Source organism: Juglans microcarpa x Juglans regia, chromosome 4S (assembly GCF_004785595.1).
Source record: "Juglans microcarpa x Juglans regia isolate MS1-56 chromosome 4S, Jm3101_v1.0, whole genome shotgun sequence".
NCBI classification, from domain to species: Eukaryota; Viridiplantae; Streptophyta; class Magnoliopsida; order Fagales; family Juglandaceae; genus Juglans; species Juglans microcarpa x Juglans regia.
Window position 1 is genome coordinate 13296448 of NC_054601.1, and position 13187 is coordinate 13309634.

General features: G+C 42.6%; 1 pseudogene; it reads left to right on the forward strand.

Moving 5' to 3' along the window:
• The window catches only part of LOC121262060, a 45424-nt pseudogene that overhangs the window by 22562 nt on the left and 9675 nt on the right, over positions 1–13187 (forward strand).

Sequence of the window (13187 nt, forward strand, 5' to 3'; positions counted from 1 at the left end):
AATTAATTTCTAGACAGTTCTTAATAAAAATGGTTTGCCAGAAAATTCCAAATGAATCTTGTTTTGGATGTGTTTCACCACCAACTGATCTCAGCCATTAACCTGTGACAAGAAAATATGGTGGCCTGATATGCATGGTGCACCTCGATACCTAATTTAGAAATATAAGTATGATGCCTTGCGATGAGAGATCACTAAAAGTTATCTTGGATTGCTAGTGTTGGCTCTTTTTATAGATGCATATTATTATTGATAAGGATAGTTTGATCTTTTTCCCAAATCTCAGAGACTCGATTATCGAGTTCCTGAGGTTTGCTTTAAAAAGGAAGGGATTACCATATCGTGGGCGAATATCTCATTGTTTCCTTAGGAGGGAATATCTCTAGCTATCGACGACGGTTACCATATTAATGCCATTAGGTGGTGCGATTTTATGGCGGCAAGCATATGTTGCACTCATGGTCTTTCAACTCATTAGGCTTCTCGTATGGACCTTACTCGTGAATTGTTGGGCTCGTATGGTGAAGATAAGAAAGCCTCTCTAGTTATCCCGCAAATTCCTGTCACATTGGCTTGACGGGAGTTTAATAATTATGAACGGTTTTTGTCCAGTGTATCATTGGTTTTGATTGGCAGTTTGTGCTCGCGCATCATGGGGGCTGTAAGAGCTCTATGTCTGTACCTCATCACATCACGAGATCATGGGATTTGTTCGTAGCGATCTTGTTGTCTGCCTGCTCGTATTCTTCCTAGGGTACTTCAAATATTGCATCTCCTTTTATAAATTGACTTTCTCTTCCCTCTTGTCGCCTCTTTCACTCCTGCTTGCTCATCTTCCTCATTGTTTGCATTCTTTATCGAAACCTTAACTTTCCTCCTTGCATATCACCTGTTTGTGTCAATGGCTTGTTGAGACATTTCTCTCCTTCCTTCTCGTGGATCTCCCCCTCCCCAACCGACGGGGTCCTCGGCGGCACCAGAGCCCTCTATCTGCGACGTGCCTTGTTACGAAGGTTTTGACTGGTCTTCTGTCCTCACTACAATCGACCTTAAGAAGTTGAGGGATTCGTATGGAATCCCCGATTCAGTGATTCTTGAGCTTCCTCCCCATGGGGATATTGACTCTGAAGGCTTCGCTAAGAAGGTGGCCCTGACTACTTATGCCCTATCTCATGGGTTATGGCTCCCTTTTTGGCTGCCGGTGCATGACATTCTCGACTTCTTGAAGTTAGTGCCGACTTACCTCCACTCCTACACTTGGAGAATCTTGATGTGCTATTGTGTGGCTTGGAGAATGGTCTTGGAGCCCGCTCGAGTGGAGTATCTCGATTTGACTGTTTGGGAGTTCCTCACTACCCATGCGGTTAGGGCGTTGGAAGGCAACATTTATAGCTTTTGTTCTCGCCCCCGATATAACCTCACGCGAATTGAACGCCGTCATTCCAATGCTAAACAGTGGCAAAAAAGATCTTTTTTATTTCTGGCCGAGGATGAGAGTTCCCTAGTAAGGAGGGTGATAGGATAGACTTTTCAGTCCGTGCCATATGGGGGGAATCAGCTGCTTCCAGTGATAAGAAAAGGCCCGACACGACCCTGCTAGAGAAGGAGGGGAAATGGTGCCTGAGCTTGTGCCTCATGTGGACCTGACTTGTTTTGGAACAAATTTGGAGCCTCCTCATTCATCGGGCGATTGTTTTAGATCGGCTCAGGTCCCTGTGGGAAAGCAGTCTCCAGTCCAACAAGATTCTCTTAACTCGGATGGTATGGGTGATTGGATGGGGCAGGCCCTTATAGACTTGGCCATGATCCTTGACTTTGAGTTTCCCTCTTGGGAATTCGACTTCGCTCGCTTGCCAAGTTTTATCCTACCATCAATTCCGTCTTTCGACTGGGAGTAAGTTTTCGAAGAGGAGGACGCGAACATTGATGCAGCTTTCTCCAAAGGCCTTCTAGACTTTTCTCACGCTTCCCAAGATACGACCTTGTTGGGTAGTCAAGATTTAGGTCCAGACTAGCAAGCTGCAGGCCGAGCTTGCCTTTCAAGAAGAGGTAAGGGAAAGATAGCCTACCTTGGGCTCCTTTCCTTCGACCATCTCAGGTAGCGAGACGGAGGGACCTTCTTCACCCATTATCATAGAGGAGGCAATGTCATCCTTCCCTGTTTAGGAGGACAAGCATGTGGTGAAACCATTCTGAGTCAAGGGGGGAGGCGAGGGGCAATCCCCGATGATCAACCCCGCTACAATAGGTTCTTCTCAGCCCACTAATGAGGGAGAAACAAATGCCCTTGAGGGTGGCACCTCGCCCCCATGTGCAGATTCCTCCAACCCTTGTCCTCTAGTTGGTTTCCACGGCTTGACTCCTCTTCCTCAGGGCGAGGAGCGCCTCAGTCCATCTTGGCACTTGTATGTGCATGGGTCTCAGGCAAGGGATGATTCTTTTCCTCGATAGGCCGTTTGCCTATTTTGGCCCTTATTTTTTCTTATATCTGTATGGGATTTTGTTAGGGTGTGGATCAACACGTTGCCTGGATCATTGATGGACGGGTTGACTTGGAGGATGAAGTTCGATCTAGGCATATGTTCTCCTTTTGGGTGTGGAAGGAGGTCATGTAGCTATAGTTTGAAAAGGCTGAATTGGAGGTGATCCTTGATTAGGCCAATAGCTACTTACACTCGCTGGTGGGTGACCTGGCCGGTCTTCGTGAAGCCGCAATGACCTCAAGGGCAAGCTCGACTGGGCTAGTGGGGAAACTGCTTGTGATCACTTTGAACTGAAGGTGCTGTAGGAAGGAAAAGGGCTTTAAGACAGTAACAATTGTCCCACTTTGAGAAAAGGGTTGAAGGAGACCAAAGGGCGCTATCATGAGTTAACTAAGATTGTGGTGAAGGCTAATGAAGCCACTCGACGTCTGGGGCTTGACCTTGACAAGGTGAAGGGGTAGTTGGAGGAACTTTCTGGTCAGCATTCGATGATGAAGAAGGATTGTGAGTGGATGGACAAGAGAAAAACGAATTAAAAACTATATGTTGTGTCTCAATAGGAGAGTTAAAGCTTACGATTAGTGAATTAAGCTCTTGGAGTCTGAGCTGGCTACTTACAACGAGGAGATCATTCAGCTCACCCCTCAAGTCTTGGCTGCCATGTCTGTTCGCAATAGGGCCTTCAGTTATGGCTACGACGCTAGCCTAGAAAGGTTGAGGGCCTTCTTACTGGCGAACTCTCAAACTGACTTAAGGATGTTGAACCTTGAGTCTTTCAAGGCCGACAATGCTTCCTGATAGTTCATTGACACTCTAGGGAGGCACTTGATATTTGACGCGTTCCCATCCACAACTCCTCCAGCACCCCCAGCTTTGCTGGTTCCTCCTACTTGAATATATGCCTATCTTTTTTTCTTGGTTGGCATTTTTCTTTGAGCAGTTTGTATTTCAAATAATTGATTTCCATAATATTTTTCTGAGTCATATTTTATGATTGTGTTTTGTGTGTTATTGTTGCTTTGTGCCTTTAATTTGACCATGGTGGGCGAAGGTCTCATAGTTTGTAGACTTGCGCACTGGTATCACCACCGTGAGTCAAAGGACTCGACCTTGGTGGGCAAGGGTCACGCAGTCTGAGGACTTATGCGACCGTTTCATCATTGCGAGTCTAAGGACTTGACCTCGATGGGTGTGGATCGCACAGTCTGAGAACCTGCGTGCCCATCACTGCAAGTCTAAGCACTCAACCTCGGTGGGCATGGATCGTGTAGTCTGAAGACTTGGGGTACCCATTTAGTCATCATGAGTCTAAGGACTCGATCTCAGTGGGCAAGGGTCGTGCAGTCTAAGGACTTGTGTGCCCGTTTCATCACCGTGAGTTTAAGGACTCGACCTCGGTGGGTGAGGGTTGTGCAGTTTGAAGACTTGCACACTTGTATCATCACTGTGAGTCTAATGAATCTACCTTGGTCAGTGAGGGTTGTGCAATTTGTGGACTTGCGTGCCCATATCATCATTGCGAGTCAAAGGACTCAACCTCAATGGTCGAGGATCGCGCAATCTGAGGATTTGCCCAACCTTTAATCACCGCAAGTTTAAGGACTTGACCTCGATGATGTTGTTGTTCAAGTTGGGAGACGCATGAGAAGGAATCAATCAACTTTATTCATTTTACTTGATTGCTTAATGATACAAACTTAGGGATATTATTTTTTTAGATGCTCACCATTTCATGGATGTGGTAGTTCCTTTCCCTGGCCATCTTTTAAGTAGTTTGAGTCTAATCAATTGTTGGCAATCACGACATACGATCCTTCTCAATGGAGGACAAGTTTTCCTTCTTCTTGTGTGGTTGTTTCGGTTTTTCTTATAACCAAGTCCCTTATCTTGAAGGTCTTGGGCTTGGCTTTCTAGTTGAAGTAGCACTTCATTCTTCTTTTCTTGAGGCTTGTTTGGGCCTCAGCTTCATCCCCTTTTTCGTCTAGCAGTTCAAGGTGCTCTTCCAATACTTTGTTGTTCTACCTTCAATTGAAATGCTGGATACTGTATCTCGATAGCCCAATCTCTACGAGGGCCACAACTGCATTCCCGCATGTTAGGGAGAACAAGGTCCCCCTTGTCAGAGTTTTAACTATGGTTCAGTACGCCCACAGAACACTTGGAGTTCTTCTACCCGCTCTCATTTTCTATCTGTAAGTTTCTTCTTTAGGATCCCGTGTAGGGATTTGTTGGTCGCTTCCACTTGTTCGTTGGCCTGGGGGTGTCTTGGGGATAAGCACTTGAATTGAATCCTCAGCTCTGTACACCATATTTGGTAATGCTCTGACTAGAACTGCCTTCCCTTGTCTGAGATGATGCTCTGGGGAACTCTAAAACGGCATAGAATGGTCTTCCACAGGAACTTGGTGATGCTGTGATTTTTGCCAGATGTTCTACTTCTACACACTTGGTGAAGTAATCTATGACGATGACCACAAACCTCACTCCTCCTTTCCCTGGCTGGAGGGGCCCTAATAGGTCAATTCCCCATTGCACAAATGGCCAATGGGACATTATGGAGGTGAGCTCGTCTAGCTAGCAGTGTGGTATTAGAGCGAATACTTGGCACTTCGCGCACCTTTTGACAAATTCTTTCACGTCCCAAAGCTTTCCCTAAAGAGTGATTCCCGCACACTCATTCACGTTTCTCTGCTAGGACGTATTGGATTTCCTATGAAAAGACACACCTCAATAAAGGGGTCGAGAAACCCTGCTTATAGAGGATTCTAATTATCTGGATGAATCGTGCGGTCTATCTTTTGATCTTCCTTGCCTCTTCCTTTTTTGCTAGGAGTTCTCCAATTTCTAGGTAGTTCACCACCTCTTGAGCCCACTCTGGTTCTCCTGGTCTCACTTCGGTGACCTCAGTCTCAACGGCTGGGACTTCCATAACTCTACTTTCCACTTCCCATGGCAGAGTGGATTCCTCCATCCTCGAAGTTGTTTGCGCTTGTTTGTTCGCTATGCTGTTATCCTCCCTTGGTATTTGTTTGACGCTGAAGTGACAAAATCAATCACGCTTTTCCCATACCAAATGTAAGTACTTCTTCAATTTTTCGCCTCTCATTGTGTACACTCCCAATACTTGGTTAACGACTACTTGGGAGTATGCTCTTACCTCGACCTCGATTGCTCATTGTGCCTCTACTATCGAGAGCCGTACAACCAATGCTTCATACTCGGCTTCGTTGTTGGTGGTTTTGAAAGTGAGTTTTGCATGTAATGATGTTCATGCCCAGAGTCGCTTATTATATGGATCCCTACTCCCCCGTCAGCGCGGCAAGATGAACATCTAACATAGACCTGCCAAGGCTTCTTGACTAGTGTGGTCACCACTTCTTCGGGAAAGTCAGAAAACTCAGCAATAAAGTTTGTTAGGGCATATCCTTTCTTTGCGTGTCATTGCAGATAATCGATGCCGAACTCTCTCATCTCAATTGACTAGCTCACTAGGCACCTAGAGGCATCTGGCTTCTGCAATATCTTCCTTATAGGAGTTTCTGTCATTACTTTGATGGGATGAGCTTGGAAATACGGTCACAACCACTTGGCGGTTGTTACCAATACGAAGGCCATCATCTCCATTCGAGGGTATCTCGACTTTGTGCCCCATAGGTGCGGCTTGTGTAGTATACTGAATTCTCAGCTGCCCCTTCTTCTTTGAACAAGGTCGTTGACATGGGGTGGGGGTGATATTGCAAAATATACGTAGAGCGTGGCTGGAGGAAACTGTCATTTGGGTAGGCTTTGTTTAGGTTAGTGAAATCCACACATATCCTCCACTTGTTGTTGGGTTTCTTCACTAGTATGACATTGGATAACTACTCAGGGTAATGGGCTTCACTAGTCGGTAGTGGATGCGTACTTCTCCTTGTTGAACGATCTTCTCTTCTGGCGGACCTTCTTGCTGGCAGGGTCAACATAGAGGCGATGCTAAATGATTGCATTGTCTATTTCGGGCATATCTTCGCGGCTCCATGCAAACACATCTCTATGTTCAACCAGGAGCTACTTCAGTGCCTCTCGAATCTCGGGCTGCAGCTTGGTCCCGATCCGTGTTGTAGCCTTTGGCCGCTCTAGGTGCAATGTTACTATCTCTAATGGCTCATTTGCCTGTGCTTATTGCAAATTTTCTTCATCCCACGTTTCCATGTCATAGTTGAGGAGGACCAGTAGGGGGAAAGGAACCACAACCCGAATATGGTTTTTTAATGTACGGACATCCACTCCCCCTGTCTTGAGCTCTTGTACAAAGACCTCTCGAGCTAGGGCTTACTCGCCTCAGACCTCGCATACTTCTACTGATGGGCATCAAGATGAAACTAGTCTTAGAGATTCTTTGCAAGTTCCAAGTAGGTCAATTACAAGGTCAAGAGCCAAAAAGATTAAGGAGGCAATGCAAGGATTGACACAATCCACTTGGGATGAAGATAGTAAGACTCCAACACTCAAGATGAACTTGATGGATGAAGATCCAATTTTGACTCATTTGATAAGCTATGGAAGAGGGCAACGACAAGACTTTAAGGCTTTGGGCTCTTGAAGGGTTTCAACTTGTTTAATTCATTTAAATGACTTATTTTATTAGTTTAGAATTGTTGGGTTTAATTATGAGAATGACTTAAGGGGGGTCTATTCAAGGGCATGTTGGAAAATTTATTATTTTGTTGAAGTAGGGTTTTAAGAAGTACTGTAGCGAACTAGGGTTTCAAAAGTATTGTAGTGCATACTGAACCCGCGACACTATTCAGTCAAGGATATTTTTGGACGTTGGGGCTTTATTTTGGCTAGGGTTCTAATTAGGTTTTGATTTAAATACTCTTTGTTGCCTCATTTTAAGAAATTTATGAAATTTGATGAATTTATTCATTGTGAATTGAGTTTTACTCCTCTTGTTCTTAATTAAGCTTTTGAACTTATCAAGGGTAAATCATAACCTTTGTGGCGTTCCTCTTTTATAATCTGGATTTTTTAGACGGGTTCTTCAATGGGTCTAGATTTTAATATAATCTAGATTCTTGAAACTAGTTCTCATCGTGTTTAGATTCTCTATCGATTGACTTGATTTTGACTTTCTTGGGAAGTTTTCAAATTGATTGTGGGTTCAAGGGATTTCATTCCCGCGGGTTCATATCATTTGGTATTCAGAGTAAGGTTTCCAATCATGTCTGATTCTATCTTTTAATTTCTTGTATCCTTAAATTTAATCATAGGGCTACATTGTTCTAGGGTTGCCAAAAAAAAAAAAAAAATGCAGAAACAAAAAGTAGGCTACTGAAATTCTTAGAGTTTTGGGTTTGGCTGAAATTTGCATCACCTAGGGTTTCAAAATTCTAGGGTTTAATGCATCTCTAAGTTTGTCAATTGTTTGGCGTGCCATTCCATTGGATTCTCTTCTATTTCGTTGTCAATTCTTGTGTGCTTGAATTCAATTGCTTAATTTTCACAATTAAGTAATGTTGTTTATGATTGAATTAGAGAAGAAAAAGTAAAAGAAAAGAAAAGAAAAATTCAAAAACAAAAAAAAAAAAAAAAAAAAAAAAAAAAAGAAGAAGAAGAAAAGAAAAGGTAGCATATTCAAATGTTGCTACATAGTTACAACATAGAGAAGGAAATATAGTTATTGATTGAGCTTTATCATCAATGGGGCTGAATACATCTTTCTAGTTGGTATCTTATTTTATAATTACTATTTTCTTCGTACAAATTCCTTGAGTCTAGTGTCATTTTATTCCTTCCTTGTTTCTTGGATCTATATTACTGGTTAGAATAATACAATGTTGTATTGTCTTGATTTTAGTTCAACTAGCTCTTAAAGAACTTGAGCGGGAAAACTATTAGAGGTAAAAGGCAAGAGAGTGTGAGACTATTATCGGAAAAAAGTCAATTAAGAGTGAAACACGAGTGGAGTGTCATTATTTGAGTGTAAACACGTAAGGGAGTGTGTGTGGTTTTCCACTAACATTCTTTTGTGCAGCACTTTATAATATCTCACCGGAGTGGCTTTTCACCAAAGGTGATGCCAGATAAATCATCCATTGAGTTACAAGCCATGCAACAACAGTTTGAGCGGTTGAACCTGATGTTGGGTGAAGTGAGGGATAGTATGAATCATCAAGAAACAATGATTAAAAATCTGCAAGGTGGGAGAGATAGGAGGCGACGTGAGTCTAGTGTTGAAAATGGGTATAAGAAAGAAGAGTATGGTGATTCTCTTGTTACTAGGTGTGCACTCAATAGACAAATTAAGATGGATGATATAGAGAAGCAGAGCGAGAACATTTTTCATACTAGATGCCACATCAACAACAAAGTATGTAGTATGATCATTGATTTGTGGAGTTGTATTAATTTGGCTTGCACTACTTTAGTTGCAAAAATTGAATTTACCTACCTTGAAACACCCTAGACCATACATGTTGCAATGGTTGAGTGATTGTGGGGAGGTTAGGGTAAATAAATAAGTGCTAGTTTCTTTTTCAATTGGAAAATATCAGGATATGGTCCTTTGTGATGTAGTGCCTATGCATGCTGGCCATATTTTGTTGGGGAAACTGTGACAGTATGATAGGAAGGTGATCCATGATGGGTTAAGGAACATGTACAGTTTTGATAAGGATGGAAAAACAACCAAACTCGCTCCTTTAGCTCCAATACAAGTCCATAAAGACCAATTGAAACTCAAAAATAAGATTGCTAAAAAATGAAAGAGTGAAAATGAGAGTGATCAAAAAAGGGAGAGTGAGAGTGAGAGTGATCAAAAAAGAAATAGTGAAAATGAGAGTGATCAAAAAAGAAAGCATGTAAGTGAGAGTGATGAAAAAAGAAAAAGTGAAAAAGAGATTGAGCTAAAAAGTAAGAATGAAAGTGAGATTGAGCTAAAAAGCAAGAATGAAAGTGAGATTGGGCTAAAAAGAAAGAATGAATGTGAGATTGAGAAAAGAGGAAATAGTGAGGTCGAAAAGGAGAGAAAGAGAAAAATGAGAGAGAAAAAAGATGAGCGTGAGGCTGATACCTCAAGAGAAAGAGAGAATGAGTTGAAAAACAATAGTTAGGTCGAGAGTTCAAAAAGAAGGAAAAGAGAGTGACAGAAAAATTGAGAGTGAAAAGCAAAAAGAGAGTGAAAGGAAAAAAGAGAGTGAAAAAGAAAAAGAGTGTGGAAAGAAAAGAGAGAGTGAAGAAAGTGAGAGAAAAACAAAGAGAAAAACGAGTTTTTATGCTAAGGCGAGTCTTAATACTAACGAACTTGACGTATCTTTGCCTAGTGTTGTTGTCTTTTTGTTGCAGGGATATGAGGTCGTGTTTTCTAGATGTGTATTAAGTGGTTTGCCATCTATTAGGTAAATAGAGTACTGCATTGATTTTGTGCCAGGTGCGACAATTCCTAACCAACCTTTCTTTGAAGAACATGAGTCCTTGACATACTTAAAGGGACAAGGTAAGTCGTTGACTATAATGCATGCTAAGTGGGAGGACTGTATTGAGACTTTTCCTCATGAAATCAATTACACACAAGGGAAGGAAAATTTTGTAGTTGATGCTTTACCAAGAAGGTATGTCCTTGTCTTCATTTTATATGCAAAATTATTGAGATTTGAATATGATAAGGATTTGCATGTTAATGATGATGACTTTTTTAGTGTGTATGGAGTGTGTGAGAAGGTGTCGTTTGGTAAGTGCTATAGACTAGATTGATATTTGTTTAGAGAGAATAAACTTTGTGAGCCTATTAGTATTATGCGTGAGATGCTAGTGCATGGATGTGGTTTGTTGAGTCATTATGGTGTAAAATGGATTTTAGATGAGGTGCGTGAACGTTTGTGGGAGTATCATTTGCCATACATTGACTTGTTGCATAAACGTTTGCGGGACTATCATTTGTCTTTCATTGAGTTTGCATATAATTGGAGTAGTCATTCTGGTGTCAAGAAAACTTTAGACATTTTGCATGAACATTTCTACTGGTCTAAGATGAAGAGAGATGTCAATCGCATTTGTGGCAAGTGCATTACATGCAGAAAGGCCAAATTTAAGCTCTTGCCGCATAGGTTGTATACACCCTTACCTGTTCCTAGTGAGCCATGGGTAGACATATCTATGGACTTTGTTTTGGGGCTGCCTAGGAAAGAAAGGAGTAGAGATTCTATTTTTGTGGTTGTGGATAGATTTAGTAGGATGGTACATTTCATTCCATGCCATAAAACAAACGATGCCACAAACATACCTGACTTGTTTTTCAGGGACATAGTGCGAGTCCATAGTGTACTTATGAGTTTGTTTCTGATAGGGATGTTAAATTCCTTAGCTACTTTCGGAATATGTTGTGGGGAAAATTGGGTACTAAGCTTTTATTTTCCACTACTTGTCATCGACAGACTGATGGTCAGACTGAAGAAGTCAATAGGACATTAACTCATCTTTAGGTGATTTTGGGAAGATGGGAGTCGTTCGTCAGGAACTTCATCTTTAGGTGATAGGTTGAGGTGACGGCTTTGATGTTGTTCAACATCGGGCGCCCCAGTATAGCATTGTAGGATGAGGTGGCTCTGACTACTAGGAAGTCGGTCATTGTGGTGGTGGTGTGTATGTTTTTCCCTGCTATGACTTGTAGGGTTATTGCACCCAGGGGATGTACTGCATCTCTAGAGAATCCCTTTAATGGTGTGGACAATGGTCGGAGTCTACTAGGATCAATATCCATTCTGGCGAGTGCATCCCAAAAGAGGATATATGTTGATCTCCCATTGTCGATCAAAATTCTTCTTGTAGTGTAGTTTGTGACTAACAACATTACTACCAATGCATTATCATGCGGATATAGGACCCCCTTCTCAATCTTCCTCCCCAAAGGGGATGCTCTCCTTGTATCTTGCCCAGCGAGCACACAATTTTCTACTGGATGCAGAGGTCCCTCCTCCAGCAAACCCTCTAGCTATCGTACGGATCTCGCCCATTGGTGTCTTGTTGTGGTTTGGGTTTTGGCAAGGAGCATCTCGATAATCTTCCCTTGTTGGTCACCGCCTTTTAGGGCTCCTGCTTCACCGAGCATTTCGATTTGACTCCATCCTTCACCCATGCACTAGTTTTGCAAGTTTCGAATGTTCCGCAATCAGCTGCTGCAACTTCCCGCTTCCTCTCTACTCTGCTTTTCATCATGTAGCAATCCTCCATCCAGTGATTATCCGACTGATGGTAGGTGCAAAAACATCATCCTCTCCTTGCTTGGTCACCTCCCACTGGTCCGAAGAGCCTTTTTCTGATTGTATATTTAAAATGTTGTGAGTGAATCTCGGACCACGTTTACGGGGGATGGCTCGCCTTTCTCGCTTTTTGTCATGGTTGCTTTGCTTATGTTTCTCTGAGGTTCTTCTCTTGCTCGATCTCTGAGGGTCCTTACCTGCTTCCTTCATCCCTGCTTTTCGTTGTGCAATTAGGGCTTGATGAGTGTCTTCGGCTTTGGCAAAGTCGTCGACCCTATCTATGAACTCACTCAGTGTTGATGGAGTCCTCCATGATTACTCCACCATGAATGGGCTTCGAGACCATATGCCAGTGTAATTTTCTCATTTCATCGTTAGTGGTTAATCGTTCCTTATTGAACCGGGTGAGGTATGCCTTCAGACTCTCTTCTTCCTTCTGCTTATTGGTCAAGAGGTATGCTGCGTGTCATCTTCACCCCCTGCTAGCCATAAATTGCGCTTGGATTTGCTTGGCCAATTCTTCGAAACTGTCAATTACCCCTGACCGCAACGCTCTAAACCAGCTTCTCCCCTTGCCTTTCAATGTCAATGGGAAAGCTTGACATGCTATCTCTCCAGGGAATCGGTGAAGCGTCATGTGTGGTTTAAAATTTTCCAGGTGATCTACTAGATCTTGGGCCTGCTGTACAGCTCTATCTGTGAGACCTTGAATTTTGGTGGGAGCGGCATTGCCAACACCTCCATGCTATAGGATAAATCTGTGAGGTTGAGCAGTTGATTAACTGAGGGCGACCCCCATCTTCTTGGCCATCTCCTCATATTTATCAACGAGACTGCACAACTCATTGTGCAACTTTTTATTCTCTGCCTCCTTGGCATTCATCCACTAGCATTGTGTGCCTCCCCATATGGTTGTTCATTGTGGCTTGGCACGAGTCCTTCACTATAATCGGGATATTTCTGTCTAAGGCTCTCATTTTCTCGTTGGAGAGCCTCCATTGCTATACCCATCTTCCTCAACTGTTCTTGCATCTCCAAAAGCCATGCTTCCATATTTGTTCAAGTGGTTTCATGTTCATGGGTTGTGTGGGAGATTGTTGTAGTAGGCATGTGAAAACTACGTTGAGATGTCACAAGGAATTCTATTTGGATCCCATAGATGGCGCCACTATTTTGGACGTATTTCACCGCCAACTCATTTCGACTGTTAACATGTGACAAGAAAATATTGTGGCTCGATGTGCTTGGTGCACCTTCGATGTCAAATTCAGAAATATATGCATGTTCCCTTGTGATGAGAGATCATAAAAAGTTACTTTGGATTGCCAGTGTTGACTCTTTATAAAGATGCAAATTATTGCTGATAAGGATAGTTTGATCTTTTTCCCAAATGTTGGGGACTCGATTATCAAGTACCCAAGGTTTTCTTCATGGAGGAAGGGGTTACCATATCGTGGGTGAATAT